The sequence below is a fragment of the Palaemon carinicauda genome, unplaced genomic scaffold (assembly GCF_036898095.1).
Source record: "Palaemon carinicauda isolate YSFRI2023 unplaced genomic scaffold, ASM3689809v2 scaffold748, whole genome shotgun sequence".
Taxonomy (NCBI): domain Eukaryota; kingdom Metazoa; phylum Arthropoda; class Malacostraca; order Decapoda; family Palaemonidae; genus Palaemon; species Palaemon carinicauda.
Window position 1 is genome coordinate 15,294 of NW_027172036.1, and position 14,743 is coordinate 30,036.

Genomic DNA, 14,743 nt, shown 5'->3' on the forward strand with positions numbered 1-14,743 from the left:
AAGACAATGACAGTTGAACGAGGAGGGTTCAAACGATGACGATTCCCCTGCGGGGGCAGCCGAGCCAATTGTAGTTATATGCCGACGGGAAGACCGATGGACAAGGGGGGAGAGGTTGGAAGGGAAGGTTCCCTGGCCTTGCGCAAGAGTCTTGAGAACCTGTCGTATATGTATCACACGTATAGCACAAACACTGAAAAGAAAACTTACAACATTTCAATACATATAAATTTACATAAACAATTAGAATGTTTTATTATATATATATATATATAAATATATATATATATATATATATATATATATATATACATATGAAAATTAAGTTAAAAGCAAAAATTAATGGCAGTCCAGAATAGGCGAGGAGGAAGAGCGGAAACAACCGCTTTCCATCCGAGCCAAAAGTGAGCTAAATCACCAGTGTGTGAGTGGGAGTGGTAGCAAGCTACCACCCCTAACCCCCGCTAACTAGTGGTGTGGGTAGTTAACCCTCGCTAAATTTTAATAGCTCAGTCATTCCAGCTCCGCCGAAAGTATAACTTTAAATAGATAGCGTGGTTTGCATTCCAGTTACGAAACAAATGACGTTCGTAAATAATTTGAATTTTTCCCTAACTAATACAAACCTGTAGTTATTTCTATAAAGATAGAGCTTTTAGCAGAGAGAAGCTGTAATAAAACAAGAATTACAATTATTTAAATCACCTAAAAAATATTCACTAATAGGGAGAACCACTTATCCTCAGGCGAAGACAACATCAGTTGAATAAGGAGGGTCCAAACGATGACTATTCCCCTGCGGCGGAAGCCGAGCCAACGGTAGTTATATGCCGACGAGAAGACCGATAGACAAGTGGGCAGAGGTTGGAAGGGAAGGTTCCCTGGCCTTGCACAAGTGTCTTGAGAACCTGTCACATATGTATCACACGTATAGCACAAACACTGAAAAGGAAACTTACAACATTTCAATACATATATATATAGATAAACAATAAGAATGTTTTATTATATATATATATATATCTCGGGAAAAGTAAGTTAAAATAAAAAATTAATGGCAGTCCAGAATAGGCAAGGAGGCAGAGCAGAAACAACCACTCACCTTCCGAGCCAAAAGTGAGCTAAATCACCAGTGTGTGAGTGGGAGTGGTAGCAAGCTACCACCCCTAACCCCCGCTAACTAGTGGTGTGGGTAGTTAACCCTAGCTAAATTTTGATGGCTCGTCATTTCAGCGCCACCGAGAGTATAACTCCAAATAAATAGCGTGGGTTGTATTCCAGTTACGAAACAAATGACATTCATAAATAATTTGTTTTTTCCCTAACTAATACAAACCTGTAGTTATTTATATATAGATATAGCTTTTGGCAGAGAGAACCTGTAATAAAAAAAAAAATTACAATCATTTAAATCGGCTAAAAAATATTCACTAATAGGGAGAACCACTTATCCTCCGAAGGGAAGTGTTCCCCACGGAGAAGAAGCTGAAAAGTTAAAACTAAAAACAATTATAATTTTACTTAAATAATTGAGAAAAACTATCGGAAGCGCAATCTAACCCGCGAACGGGAAAGGTGCTCCCCCCGTTAGTAGACTGTCGGAGGTCCATGAAAGGTGAACGGTCTAGAAAAAAGAAAGACCGTAGTCAATCTCTGAGAGGACTCTCTCTCTTCGCTCAGTAATCCATGTTTCCCATAGAAAGAGGGAAAGGCAAGACAACAACAGTTGAACGAGGACGGTCCAAACGATGGCGATTCCCCTGCGGCGGCAGCCGAGCCAACGGCAGTTGTATGCCGACGGGAACACCGATGGAAAAGGGGGGAGAGGTTGGAAGGGAAGGTTGAAAACCTGTCGTATATGTATCACACGTAAAGCACAAAAACTGAAAAGGAAACTTACAACATTTCAATACATATATATATACATAAACAATAAGAATATTTTATCATATTTATATATATAAAAATTAAGTTGAAAGCAAAAATTAATGGCAGTCCAGAATAGGCGAGGAGGAAGAGCGGAAACAATCACTTTCCATCCGAGCCAAAAGTGAGCTAAATCACCAGTGTGTGAGTGGGAGTGGTAGCAAGATACCACCCCTAACCCCCGCTAACTAGTGGTGTGGGTAGTTAACCCTGGCTAAATTTTAATGGCTCGTCATTTCAGCTCCGCCGAAAGTATAACTCCAAATAGATAGCGTGGTTTGCATTCCAGTTACGAAACAAATGACATTCGTAAATAATTTGAATTTTTCCCTAACTAATACAAACCTGTAGTTATTTCTATAAAGATAGAGCTTTTAGCAGAGAGAAACTGTAATAAAACAAGAATTACAATTATTTAAATCACCTAAAAAATATTCACTAAGAGGGAGAACCACTTATCCTCAGGCGAAGACAACATCAGTTGAACAAGGAGGGTCCAAACGATGACTATTCCCCTGCGGCGGAAGCCGAGCCAACGGTAGTTATATGCCGACGGGAAGACCGATGGACAAGTGGGCAGAGGTTGGAAGGGAAGGTTCCCTGGCCTTGCACAAGTGTCTTGAGAACCTGTCGTATATGTATCACATGTATAGCACAAACACTGAAAAGGAAACTTACAACATTTCAATACATACATATATAGATAAACAATAAGAATGTTTTATTATATATATATATATATATATATATATATATATATATATATATATATATATATATATATATATATATATATATATAAATATATATATAAATATATATATAAATATATATATAAATATATATATATATATATATATATATATATATATATATATATATATATATATATATATATATATATATATCTCGGGAAAAGTAAGTTAAAATAAAAAATTAATGGCAGTCCAGAATAGGCGAGGAGGAAGAGCGGAAACAACCACTCTCCAACCAAGCCAAAAGTGAGCTAAATCACCAGTGTGTGAGTGGGAGTGGTAGCAAGCTACCACCCCTAACCCCCGCTAACTAGTGGTGTGGGTAGTTAACCCTCGCTAAATTTTAATGGCTCGTCATTTAAGCTCCGCCGAGAGTATAACTCCAAATAAATAGCGTGGTTTGTATTCCAGTTACGAAACAAATGATATTCGTAAATAATTTTTATTTTTCCATAACTAATGCCTCCCTGTAGTTATTTATATATAGATATAGCTTTTGGCAAAGCTGAAAGGTAGCCGCCAATTAGACTTTTGGAGCGAGGTGGCAACCTTACCCATATCTTGGGTAGGGCATGGCTTGTGGTACCAGTCACCTGTAAATATTATCATGGAGGGATTTACCAGTCATTTTTTGGGGGGCTTGTAGAGATCAGACGTACCTTATTTAAATTTTCTGAAGTATGTGATCCCTCCTGTGCCATCCTCCTTACGGTATCAGCCCCCTTCCCCCTGGCATAAAACAAACCTGAAAAATATGAACCTGTTATTAAAAGATTCTTAAATCCTTTTGAGTAGTTATATTGGCGAGAACATTGGAATGACAAAGTCTATTAATTGCTATTTCATCACGAATAACCCTTTTACCCCCAAAGGACGTACTGGTACGTTTCACAAAAGCCATCCCTTTACCCCCATGGACGTACCGGTACGTCCTTGCAAAAAAATGCTATACAAATTTTTTTTTTTTTTTTTCATATTTTTGATAATTTTTTGAAAAAATTCAGGCATTTTCCAAGAGAATGAGACCAACCTGACCTCTCTATGACAAAAATTAAGGCTGTTAGAGCAATTTAAAAAAAAAAATAAACTGCAAAATGTGCTGGGAAAAAAATAACCCCTTGGGGGTTAAGGGTTGGAAATTTCCAAAGAGCCTGGGGGTAAAAGGGTTATACTAGAATTGAATGCGAATGACACGGCTAATGTTAGCGTGCGCAGCTCAACATTATCGCTTGCCAGTACATACGTTCTTGATGTTTTTGTTTTCTGGTGAGCTCAGAACAAGTCCCATTATATTTAAACAATTAGACAGAAAATATGTTTTCCTCTAGAAACAAAGTGATTTAACCGGTTTTCAACTTAATTTCAACTGCAACAACAACAAAAACCAGTTTGGCTACTTGAAGTTAGTCGAACTGGTTGTTCTGCTTGTTTGCGGTTAAAATGAAGGTCAAATTCAGTTAAATCATGTTATTTACTACAGGAAAACATATATTTTCTGTTCGAAATGATACCTTACGTTCTTGATGTTTTTGTTTTATGGTGAGCTCGGAACAAGTCCCATTATATTTAAACATTTTGACAGAAAATATGTTTTCCTCTAGAAACAAAGTGATTTAACCGGTTTTCACCTTAATTTCAACCGCAACAACAACAACCAGTTCGGCTGCTTGAAGTTAGTCGAACTGGTTGTTCTGCTTGTTTGCGGTTAAAATGAAGGTCAAATTCGTTTAAATCATGTTACTTACTACAGGAAAACATATATCTTCTGTTCGAAATGATACCCTATGTACTGTTAAGTAATAATGGCGCTGGGTGGGATCTAACCGAAATATCATAGGTGTAATGGTCTGGTTTTCCAAGGGGGAAATATGGCCCAGGATAATATTCCTCCCTCTGGGCCAAGATTCCCCCTTTGCTTGGTAGAGGTTACCATTATTTCGAAAGGGGGGGAAAACAGACCATTACACCGGGTCATAAAATTAGGTCATTAATTTCTTTAATTTTAATGATTTTAAGAGTGCGCAGTTCGACATTACCTCTTGCCAGTACCAGTTTGTGACCAGGGAAAGGGGTCTAGTGGCTTGCCCCCGGCTAGGGGTTGTGACCCGGGAACTTCTAGGTTAGGTTAGGTTGGTTTATTAGGTTCTGTACCTTTTTGTACGTTTTTATATTTTATGTAAAGGGTATATGGGAAAATGCTTGGTAATAGTTTACAACACCATGTTCTCCATTTACTCCAATATAATGTAATCCTGCAGTTCTCACCTTCTTGCACAGTAATTAGGTGGTTATTTAAATTCTGTGAAAGCAATAATTAGCAAGATATGTTGAAGAGGGGGGAAGGGGTTATAAAAAGAAAATAGCTCAGATCCTCACTAAACGACTTGGAACTGACATGTCAACATCGTCAACCAAACAGAATTCGTGATGCCAGCGTACATAAACAGAAGTTCGTGATGCCAGCGTACATTTGATATACTGTATATTCAAAATATACTTGATTAAAAATGGATTAATTACTCAAAAGTGTCCATAAAATATGCAATTTACAAATAGTGACACTTTTGAGAAATCACTCAATTTTTGATTAAGTATATTTTGAATATACAGTATATCAAATGTACGCTGGCATCACGAACTTCAGTTTAGTTGACTGTTGACGTCAGTTCCAAGTCGTTTAGTGAGGAAACCGAGCTACTGTATTTTCTTTTTATAACTCCTTCTCCCCTCTTCAACATATCTTGCTAATTAGTGCTTTCCCAGAATTCAAATAATCACCTAATTACTGTGCAAGAAGGTGAGAACTGCAGGATTACATTTATTGGAGTAAATGGAGGGCGTGGTGTTGTAAACTATTACCAAATGGTTTAAAATACACATAACCCTTTTACCCCCAAAGGACGTACTGGTACGTTTCACAAAAGCCATCCCTTTACCCCCATGGACGTACCGGTACGTCCTTGCAAAAAAAATGCTATAAAAATGTTTTTCATATTTTTTGATAATATTTTGAGAAACTTCAGGCATTTTCCAAGAGAATGAGACCAACCTGACCTCTCTATGACAAAAATAAGGGCTGTTAGAACAATTTAAGAAAAATATACTGCAAAATGTGCTGGGAAAAAAATAACCCCTTGGGGGTTAAGGGTTGGAAATTTCCAAAGAGCCTGGGGGTAAAAGGGTTAACGTCAAGTGCTTGTCTGTCACGACCTTCTGCCAAGCTGCTAACAAGTGTTCAATTGCCAGTTAAGTACTTATTATTATCTAGTCTAGGAATAACTAATAACTGAGTAATTTGCTAAACTTTCTAAATCATTCTTTGATTTGATTTGATTTAATGTGAAAAACTACCAGCAGATTGTATATCCTTTCTTGACTTCCCAACATCAAGATGTGGTTATTATTGCAACAAAAAAATTATTTGTAATTTATGACAATTGATAGTGTGTTAAAGGTGCTTCGAATCATTATAAAATTAAATTACACACTGTTTAAAAAATATCAAATGCATAAAAAATATTAGTTAATTAACTACAACACCCTCCCCATTGTTAGTGAATTAGAGGCTGACATTCAACAATTCTAAGTGGCCTAAACACAGTGACAGATAGGGGTGGCAATTCCATACTACAATAACTAACACGCCTTTGAAACAAATTAAACACACGTAATGACCTGACTTTACATAATGGCCTGATCACTGCATATACGATGAGGAGATCACCCCATAGAACCTAAAACTGTTAACCCTTTTACCCCCAAAGGACGTACTGGTACGTTTCACAAAAGCCATCCCTTTACCCCCATGGACGTACCGGTACGTCCATGCAAAAAAATGCTATAAAAATTTATTTTTTTCATATTTTTGATAATTTTTTGAGAAAATTCAGACATTTTCCAAGAGAATGAGACCAACCTGACCTCTCTATGACAAAAATTAAGGCTGTTAGAGCTATTTAAAAGAAATATACACCAAAATGTGCTGGGGAAAAAAGTAACCCCTTGGGGGTTAAGGGTTGGAAATTTCCAAATAGCCTGGGGGTAAAAGGGTTAATATACACACTGTTTAAAAAATATCAAATGCATAAAAAATATTAGTTAATTAACTACAACACCCTCCCCATTGTTCGTGAATTAGAGGCTGACATTCAACAATTCTAAGTGGCCTAAACACAGTGACAGATAGGGGTGGCAATTCCATACTACAATAACTAACACGCCTTGGAAACAAAAACACACAATGACCTGACTTTACATAATGGCCCGATCACTGCATATACGACGAGGAGATCACCCCATAGAACCTAATCCTGTTAACACACCTATTGCCATATAAGGTAAACGAGTCAGTCGGCGTATTTACGTGAATCTGTTTCACTCCACAGCAACCAAAATACGATTCCAACTTGGTCGCGCGACCAGGGAATCTTCACATTGCGCAGCGCCAAATGAGAATATTCCAACACGGTGCAGATTCTGAGATGGGTCGCAACATATATATTCCTAATATTTTGTCAAACTTACCATTGATTATTTAATGCATCAAAATAGTTTCTCAGTAAGGGAGGGTGAGGAAGTGGCCTAGAGGAGGAAAAATGGTCAATTTTTTACATTAAAACAATAGTATTTTCGGCAAAAAAAAATCGGAACATGATGTAATTATAGGTGTTTTGAACGTTTCCGATGCTCTAGAATGTCGCAAAAAGACTGGTTTTGAGCTATTTTACCTTGAATTCCAAACACCCCAAAAAGGCACTAAATTCACGAAAAAAAGGAAACCTCAAGCATTTTAAACGTGCAGCCCCCCCCCCACCCCCTCCCCACTGTAAATGACGGCAAATGGTGCTTTTTCATTTGGGATTACAGATTCCAACTACCCAAAAAACACTAAGTTCACAAAGAAATTCGTAATGTCGAGAAAACACGAGAAAACGGCATTCTTGCAGAAGCCCCGCCCCCCCCTTTTCCCTTTGGAAAATGTCGTCAAATGGCTGTTTTTCATTATGGGACTTCAGATTCCAACAACCGAAAAATGCACTAAGTTCACATAATATCGAGAAAACACGAGATACCAATTCCGACACAAGCATTAAAATAAAACACGACTTAACTGATTTCACCATTGGTTATACTATAACCAGAATTTGGATTAATAAATAAGAAATAACAACCCTTTCTCAATCATCAATAGAATTAATATCATACGGGGGAACACATTGTGTGAATAATAACTTACCTTGTTGGAGAAACGCTGGAAAACGGCCAGGGTAGACCTTGTTGGAGAAACGCTATAAACGGCCAGAGTAGATAATAGAAGACCGAATGGTGGTTTACACGGGGTCTGTAATGGAATAAAATATTAGTGAACGTCACTCAGAGGAATAATAGGTTTAATAAGAACACTACCTAACGAACTTCCCAACCTAACCTTAACCTACAAGCCATACCCTTACTCAACGGGGGGCTACCGCCCCCCCCCAAGACAACAGTATTCTTAACCCCCACCCATACATAAATCCCTATCATACATACAAACACCCCTATTCTTTCTTATGATCATATAAACTCATTAATTAAACATGGGAACGAATTATGTGAAGATTTAACTTACCGTAAATTGACTAAGAAACGTGGGTCGGTCACGTGTGGATCGGCAACGGTGGGGTTGATGGCGGTAGGAAAAGGGTCTGTAATAGAGTATAAGAATTAGTGAACAGTTCTCACACATTTAATGTTTAACCCTTTTACCCCCAAAGGACGTACTGGTACGTTTCACAAAAGCCATCCCTTTACCCCCATGGACGTACCGGTATGTCCTTGCAAAAAAATGCTATAAAAATTTGTTTTTCATATTTTTTGATAATTTTTTGAGAAAATTCAGGCATTTTCCAAGAGAATGAGACAAACCTGACCTTTCTATGACAAAAATTAAGGCTGTTAGAGCAATTTAAAGACAATATACTGCAAAATGTGCTAGGAAAAAAATAACCCCCTGGGGGTTAAGGGTTGGAAATATCCAAATACCCCGGGGGTAAAAGGGTTAACTTGGTGTTTGATGATTTGCAAACACAATCTTTCATCTATTCATTTTAAAAACAATAAAAATAACACAAGGAAGAAGATGAGGCAATTACTTAATATATTTGATGAAGACACTGAAATATATTATAATAATAAAAAATGGAACGTATTTTGTGAAGATTTAACTTAACGTAAATTAAAGAAGAAACGCGGAAAGACGGCATAAAGAACATGGCAAATTACAATATTTTCACTAAACAGAAATAGGTAGAACGACATGAAATCGCAAATACTCCAAAGCTTTGGGTGTATTTAACCAATATTCGTGAATAAACGCACAAGAGTTTTCTTCTGCTTCTGTACCGTTACAAGTGATTTCGACGGCGGCCATTGTACACACTTCTAAAAAACACGTCGTTCCAGTAACGAGGTCACGGTAGGAAAGAAGGTACAAGAAGCCCAATTTAAATCTCTTGGTGGGGTCGGCAGGAAGGTAGGAAGGTGTCGGCCAATCAAACCATCCGGGGGTTAGTTTTAATTGGTTTATTTGGGGACAAAGGCGTGACCTGGCCGAGAATTTGCATGCGATTGGCCCAATTTAAATCTCTTGGTAGTGTAGGCCTATCAAAACAGAAACACTCGGCGCGTGCGAGAAAAAAAAATTAAAGCTAAATATGAATAATTTTTTTTTATCATAATGGCTGTTATGTTTAATATAGTAGAATAAGTGGAAAACGAAAGTATTCAATGAGTAAATAAACCATGAAATAAGCAAGGCCGTACTTGCGTAGGTTATACTTGCATACCCAAAATACATCGCATTAACCTTGGGGAGCCGATGAATGGTAAGTAGAGCAGTTATTACTACGACTACTACTACTACTACCAAGAAAGAGCGGTAATTTTGTATATTATTCCATGGTAATGTAACCTAGGAAAAAAACTACTGTTTCTTACAGAAAAAATTACGATCTCTTCAAAAATGACACTCGTTTCCGTCGCAAATGAATAGTTTCAGAAATATATATACATCTATATCCTACGATAATGGGGGACCCCCAGTGGGAACTCGGGGTTTTGGGTGGGGAAAACATACTGGGGAAACGATATATAATTGTTTTCCTATAGTAAATAATGTGAATTAACCGAATTTGGTGTTCATTTCAATCGGAAACAAACAGATCAACCAATTCGGATAACTTTAAGATGCACGGTGTCACTTCTCTTACGAACGAACGATAACATTAGCAACGTTACCAATAATACACAGTGTTACCAACGTTGACGTATGGTACACAGAGTTACCAACGGCACGTTGACATTACTAAAGATAGTAATGATAGATATTTCCATATATTAAATAATTTCTCCATATAAGTTTTACTCAATATATAAAATGTACAAAAAGGGCACAGAACCTAACAAACCCACCTAACCTAGCCTAGTAGTATGACAGGTCACAAAATAACATTTGATCTACATCGGACGTTGGCAGCACTGGTTACTGTATTTTTTCATGACACAATCTTTGCAACAGCGCCTCCAAAGTTTATTCATATATACTGTTTTGTATTTTCCTCCAGTTATTATAATTTCAAGAAGGTAATGTATAGAGAAGAAAAGGCTTGTTTTACGTGTATATATCGATTCCCCAGTATGTTTTCCCCACCCAAAACCCCGAGTTCCCACTGGGGGTCCCCCATTATTGGAGGATATAGATGTATATTTATTTCTGAAACTATTAATTTGCGACGGGAACGAGTGTCATTTTTGAAGAGAGCGTAATTTTTTCTATAAGAAACAGTAGTTTTTTCCTAGGTTACATTACCATGGAATAATATACAATGAAACCGACAATTTTCCTGGGGGGAATTTCAGTCAGGGATTGAAAAATTTCCTGCTAAATCAGTTCTGCACTACTATCTTTCCAAGGTTACATTACCCTGTAATACAATAAAATACCGTTTTCAATATCGAAACGTAATGTTACTGTAATAAATTGTACAAAAATTTGGTAATTTTGTATATTATTCCATGCTAATGTAACCTAGGAAAAAAACTACTGTTTCTTACAGAAAAAATTACGATCTCTTCAAAAATGACACTCGTTTCCGTCGCAAATGAATAGTTTCAGAAATATATATACATCTATATCCTACGATAATGGGGGACCCCAGTGGGAACTCGGGGTTTTGGGTGGGGAAAACATACTGGGGAAACAGAATATAATTGTTTTCCTATAGTAAATAACGTGAATTAAGCGAATTTTATGTTCATTTCAATCGGAAACAAACAGATCAACATATTCGGATAACTTTAAGATGCACGGTGTCACTTCTCTTACGAACGAACGATAACATTAGCAACGTTACCAATAATACACAGTTACCAACGTTGACGTATGGTACACAGAGTTACCAACGGCACGATGACATTACTAGAGATAGTAATGATAGATATTTCCATAATTTAAATAATTTCTCCATATAAGTTTTACTCAATATATAAAATGTACAAAAAGGGCACAGAACCTAACAAACCCACCTAACCTAGCCTAGTAGTAGGACAGGTCACAAAATAACATTTGATCTACATCGGACGTTGGCAGCACTGGTTACTGTATTTTTTCATGACACAATCTTTGCAACGGCGCCTCCAAAGTTTATTCATATATACTGTTTTGTATTTTCCTCCAGTTATTATAATTTCAAGAAGGTAATGTATAGAGAAGAAAAGGCTTGTTTTACGTTTATATATCGATTCCCCAGTATGTTTTCCCCACCCAAAACCCCGAGTTCCCACTGGGGGTCCCCCATTATTGGAGGATATAGATGTATATTTATTTCTGAAACTTAATTTGCGACGGGAACGAGTGTCATTTTTGAAGAGCGTAATTTTTTCTATAAGAAATAGTAGTTTTTTTCCTAGGTTACATTACCATGGAATAAATACAATGAAACCGAAAGAGCAAACTGTGAGGAGCTTCCCGTGGCATGGTCCAGAGCAAACGGAACTTAGGAAAATTTACGACGTAAGCTAGACGATTTCTTCTACTATCACGTGTAATAAGATCTGGGCGATTTATTTTTAATGTTTTAACCCTTTTACCCCCAAAGGACGTACTGGTACGTTTCACAAAACCCACCCCTTTACCCCCATGGACGTACCGGTACGTCCTTGCAAAAAAATTGATATAAAATTTTTTTTTTTTTTTCATGTTTTTGATAATTTTTTGAGAAAATTCAGGCATATTCCAAAACAATGAGACCAACCTGATCTCTCTATAACAAAAATTAAGGCTAGTAGAGCAATTTAAAAAAAGATATACTGCAAAATGTGCTGGGAAAAAAATAACCCCCTGGGGGTTAAGGGTTGGAAATTTCCAAAGAGCCTGGGGGTAAAAGGGTTAAACTTGTGTACTACTAATGATTAATTGAACTGTGATGTTTAAAATCGTTATGAAACAAAAGGGATAATGTAAAATAAAACCGGGAAATCGATCCTAGGACAATTTTCCTGGGGGGGAATTTCAGTCATGGATTGAAAAATTTCCTGCTAAACCAATTCTGCACTACTATCTTTCCAAGGTTACATTACCCTGTAATACAATAAAATAATACCGTTTTCAACATCGAAATGTAATGTTACTGTAATAAATTGTACAAAAATACATGCGAAATATATGCGTTGGATAACACAGGGTGGGAGGCCAAGAAAGATCGTAACATTGGGGTACTGTCACAGTTACGCTATTTGCATGCAGTATATTACACATTTCCCTATTAAATGTACAATTTAATTAACATAAAATGAATGTAGACACCGCACCAACGTGTGAAATAACTTACATCAGGTTAATTTAGGAGAAAAACACCGAAAACAGAAGACAGAAATCGCCTTCAACACAATGACAACAAACATGGCCGGGTTCGCCTCTGAAGATGTTCCAGTAATACGTGAAAGGATATATTAATGTTTCAAAATTATTTTAAATACGTAATAAACTCCTGTAAATTATATAAAATAACTTTAAAATTAATAAAGATTTGTTTTTCGAATACAATGAACTATATAGCTCGTCTGAAATTATAATTTATAGTTTCTATATTCAGTTGAGTACGTAGCACGAAAGTCTTATAAAATTTCTTTGTCTATAACATTTTAAGCTATAAAAAGGCATTTCATAGTAATTAAATTGAATTTAGTTAATTATTAATGAATATTCACTACTGGAAATATATATATTTAACCTAAAAAACAATATAAGTTACGAATATTGTTAGCAGACTATTTTCTATTAGGGCAAACTAAACTAGAGTATTAGATCACTACAAAATTGATTACCCAATTGTTTTATTTAACCTTACATTTATCTATTATATAAAACTGACTTATCTATTATATTTAATGATTATATATTACGTAAAATGTGTCCAATATAATAAAACTGATCTAAGATGTATGTAATAAAGAATATATTTACTTTCATTGACAGCCCTAATGCACGACTGTATATTCTTCAGATATATATTGGTAAAAATATATTTCAGAAATAATTATAGCAATTTTTGCCTTTCTGAAGATTATTCAAACTTTAAAAAAACATTATGAAATCTATATTTCCTAAATTATAACTAAAATTATATAATTATAGCCAATTTTGTCAATTACTGATACTCTCTTTGGATTTAAAACTAGAAAACTTGAATGTATTTTGTTCATATATATATATATATATATATATATATATATATATATATATATATATATATATATATATATATATATATATATATATATATATATATATATATATATATATATATATAAAGTCTAGACATAGGGAAGATAAGAAGAATGACCAAGACAGAAATAAAATCAGAAACCAGAAAGTGGGATACTGAAAAGAAGAAAGAAGAAATAAAAAGTATAGTGAGCTTAGCAATAAATAGAGAGTGGAAGAAAGAAATTAAATAAGAAATATACGCTAACAGAATTGCTTTAGTGATATTTTTAGAGCAAGGATTAATACGTTAAGACTAAACATTGTGGTAGACACCAGTACGTGTTGGTAAACTTTTAAGATCTTGAAGGAGCTTTTTCTTAAGCCTTAGAAAAAGACAGACGGTCGATCTGGTATAAAAACTACCCCTGGAAAAGGCTTGTAGCTTGGATCTTGGATGCTGGGAGCTTAATGATTGCACCAAAGGATACTAACTTTACATTCAAGATACTACCACTAGAGAGTTATTGGGTCCTTTGACTGGCCAGACAGTATTACATTGGATCTTTCTCTCTGGTTACGGTTCTTTCCCTTTGCCTACACAGACACCGAATAGTCTGGCCTATTCTATACAGATTCTCCTCTATCCTCATACACCTGACAACACTGAGATTACCAAACGATTCTTCTTCTCTCGAGGGGTTAACTACTAAACTGTATTTGTTCAGTGGCCACTTTCCTCTTGGTAAGGGTAGAAGAGGCTCTTTAGCTATGGTAAGCAGCTCTTCTAGGAGAAGGACACGCCAAAATCAAACCATTGTTCTCTAGTCTTGGGTAGTGCCATAGCCTCTGTACCATGGTCTTCCACTGTCTTGGGTTAGAGTTCTCTTGCTTGAGGGTACACTCGGGCACACTGTTCTATCTAGATTCTCTTCCTCTTGTTTTGTTAAAGTTTTTATAGTTTATATAGGAAATATTTATTTCAATGTTTTTGCTGTTCTTAGAATATTTTATTTTTCCTTGTTTCCTTTCCTCACTGGGCTATTTTCCCTGTTGGAGCCCCTGGGCTTATAGCATCCTGCTTTTCCAACTAGGGTTGTAGCTTAGCATTTAATAATAATAATAATAATAATTCATCAAAACTGCGTACTCCTATAAACAAGACGTTAAAGCTTTATTGGTGAGGCTGGATTTTATCAGAAGTTCTGTCCGAACATTTATGTAGTTGCTGTACCTCTAAACTTTTTACTAATCTCATCACACCTATGGTCTGTCCTAAGTGGACAGACAGTCAACGTGGCTTCGAAGCTATCAAAGC

General features: G+C 36.0%; 1 long non-coding RNA gene across 1 annotated transcript; it reads right to left on the minus strand.

Annotated features, from left to right (window-relative positions):
* Positions 1 to 2,825: 2,825 nt before the first annotated feature.
* LOC137637443 (uncharacterized) lies at positions 2,826 to 12,635 on the minus strand. The gene is made up of 4 exons (XR_011043633.1): positions 12,551 to 12,635; positions 8,293 to 8,368; positions 7,918 to 8,022; positions 2,826 to 3,426 (listed from the first exon to the last, which is right to left on the minus strand). It is a non-coding gene; the product is annotated as an uncharacterized lncRNA (long non-coding RNA).
* Positions 12,636 to 14,743: the final 2,108 nt, after the last annotated feature.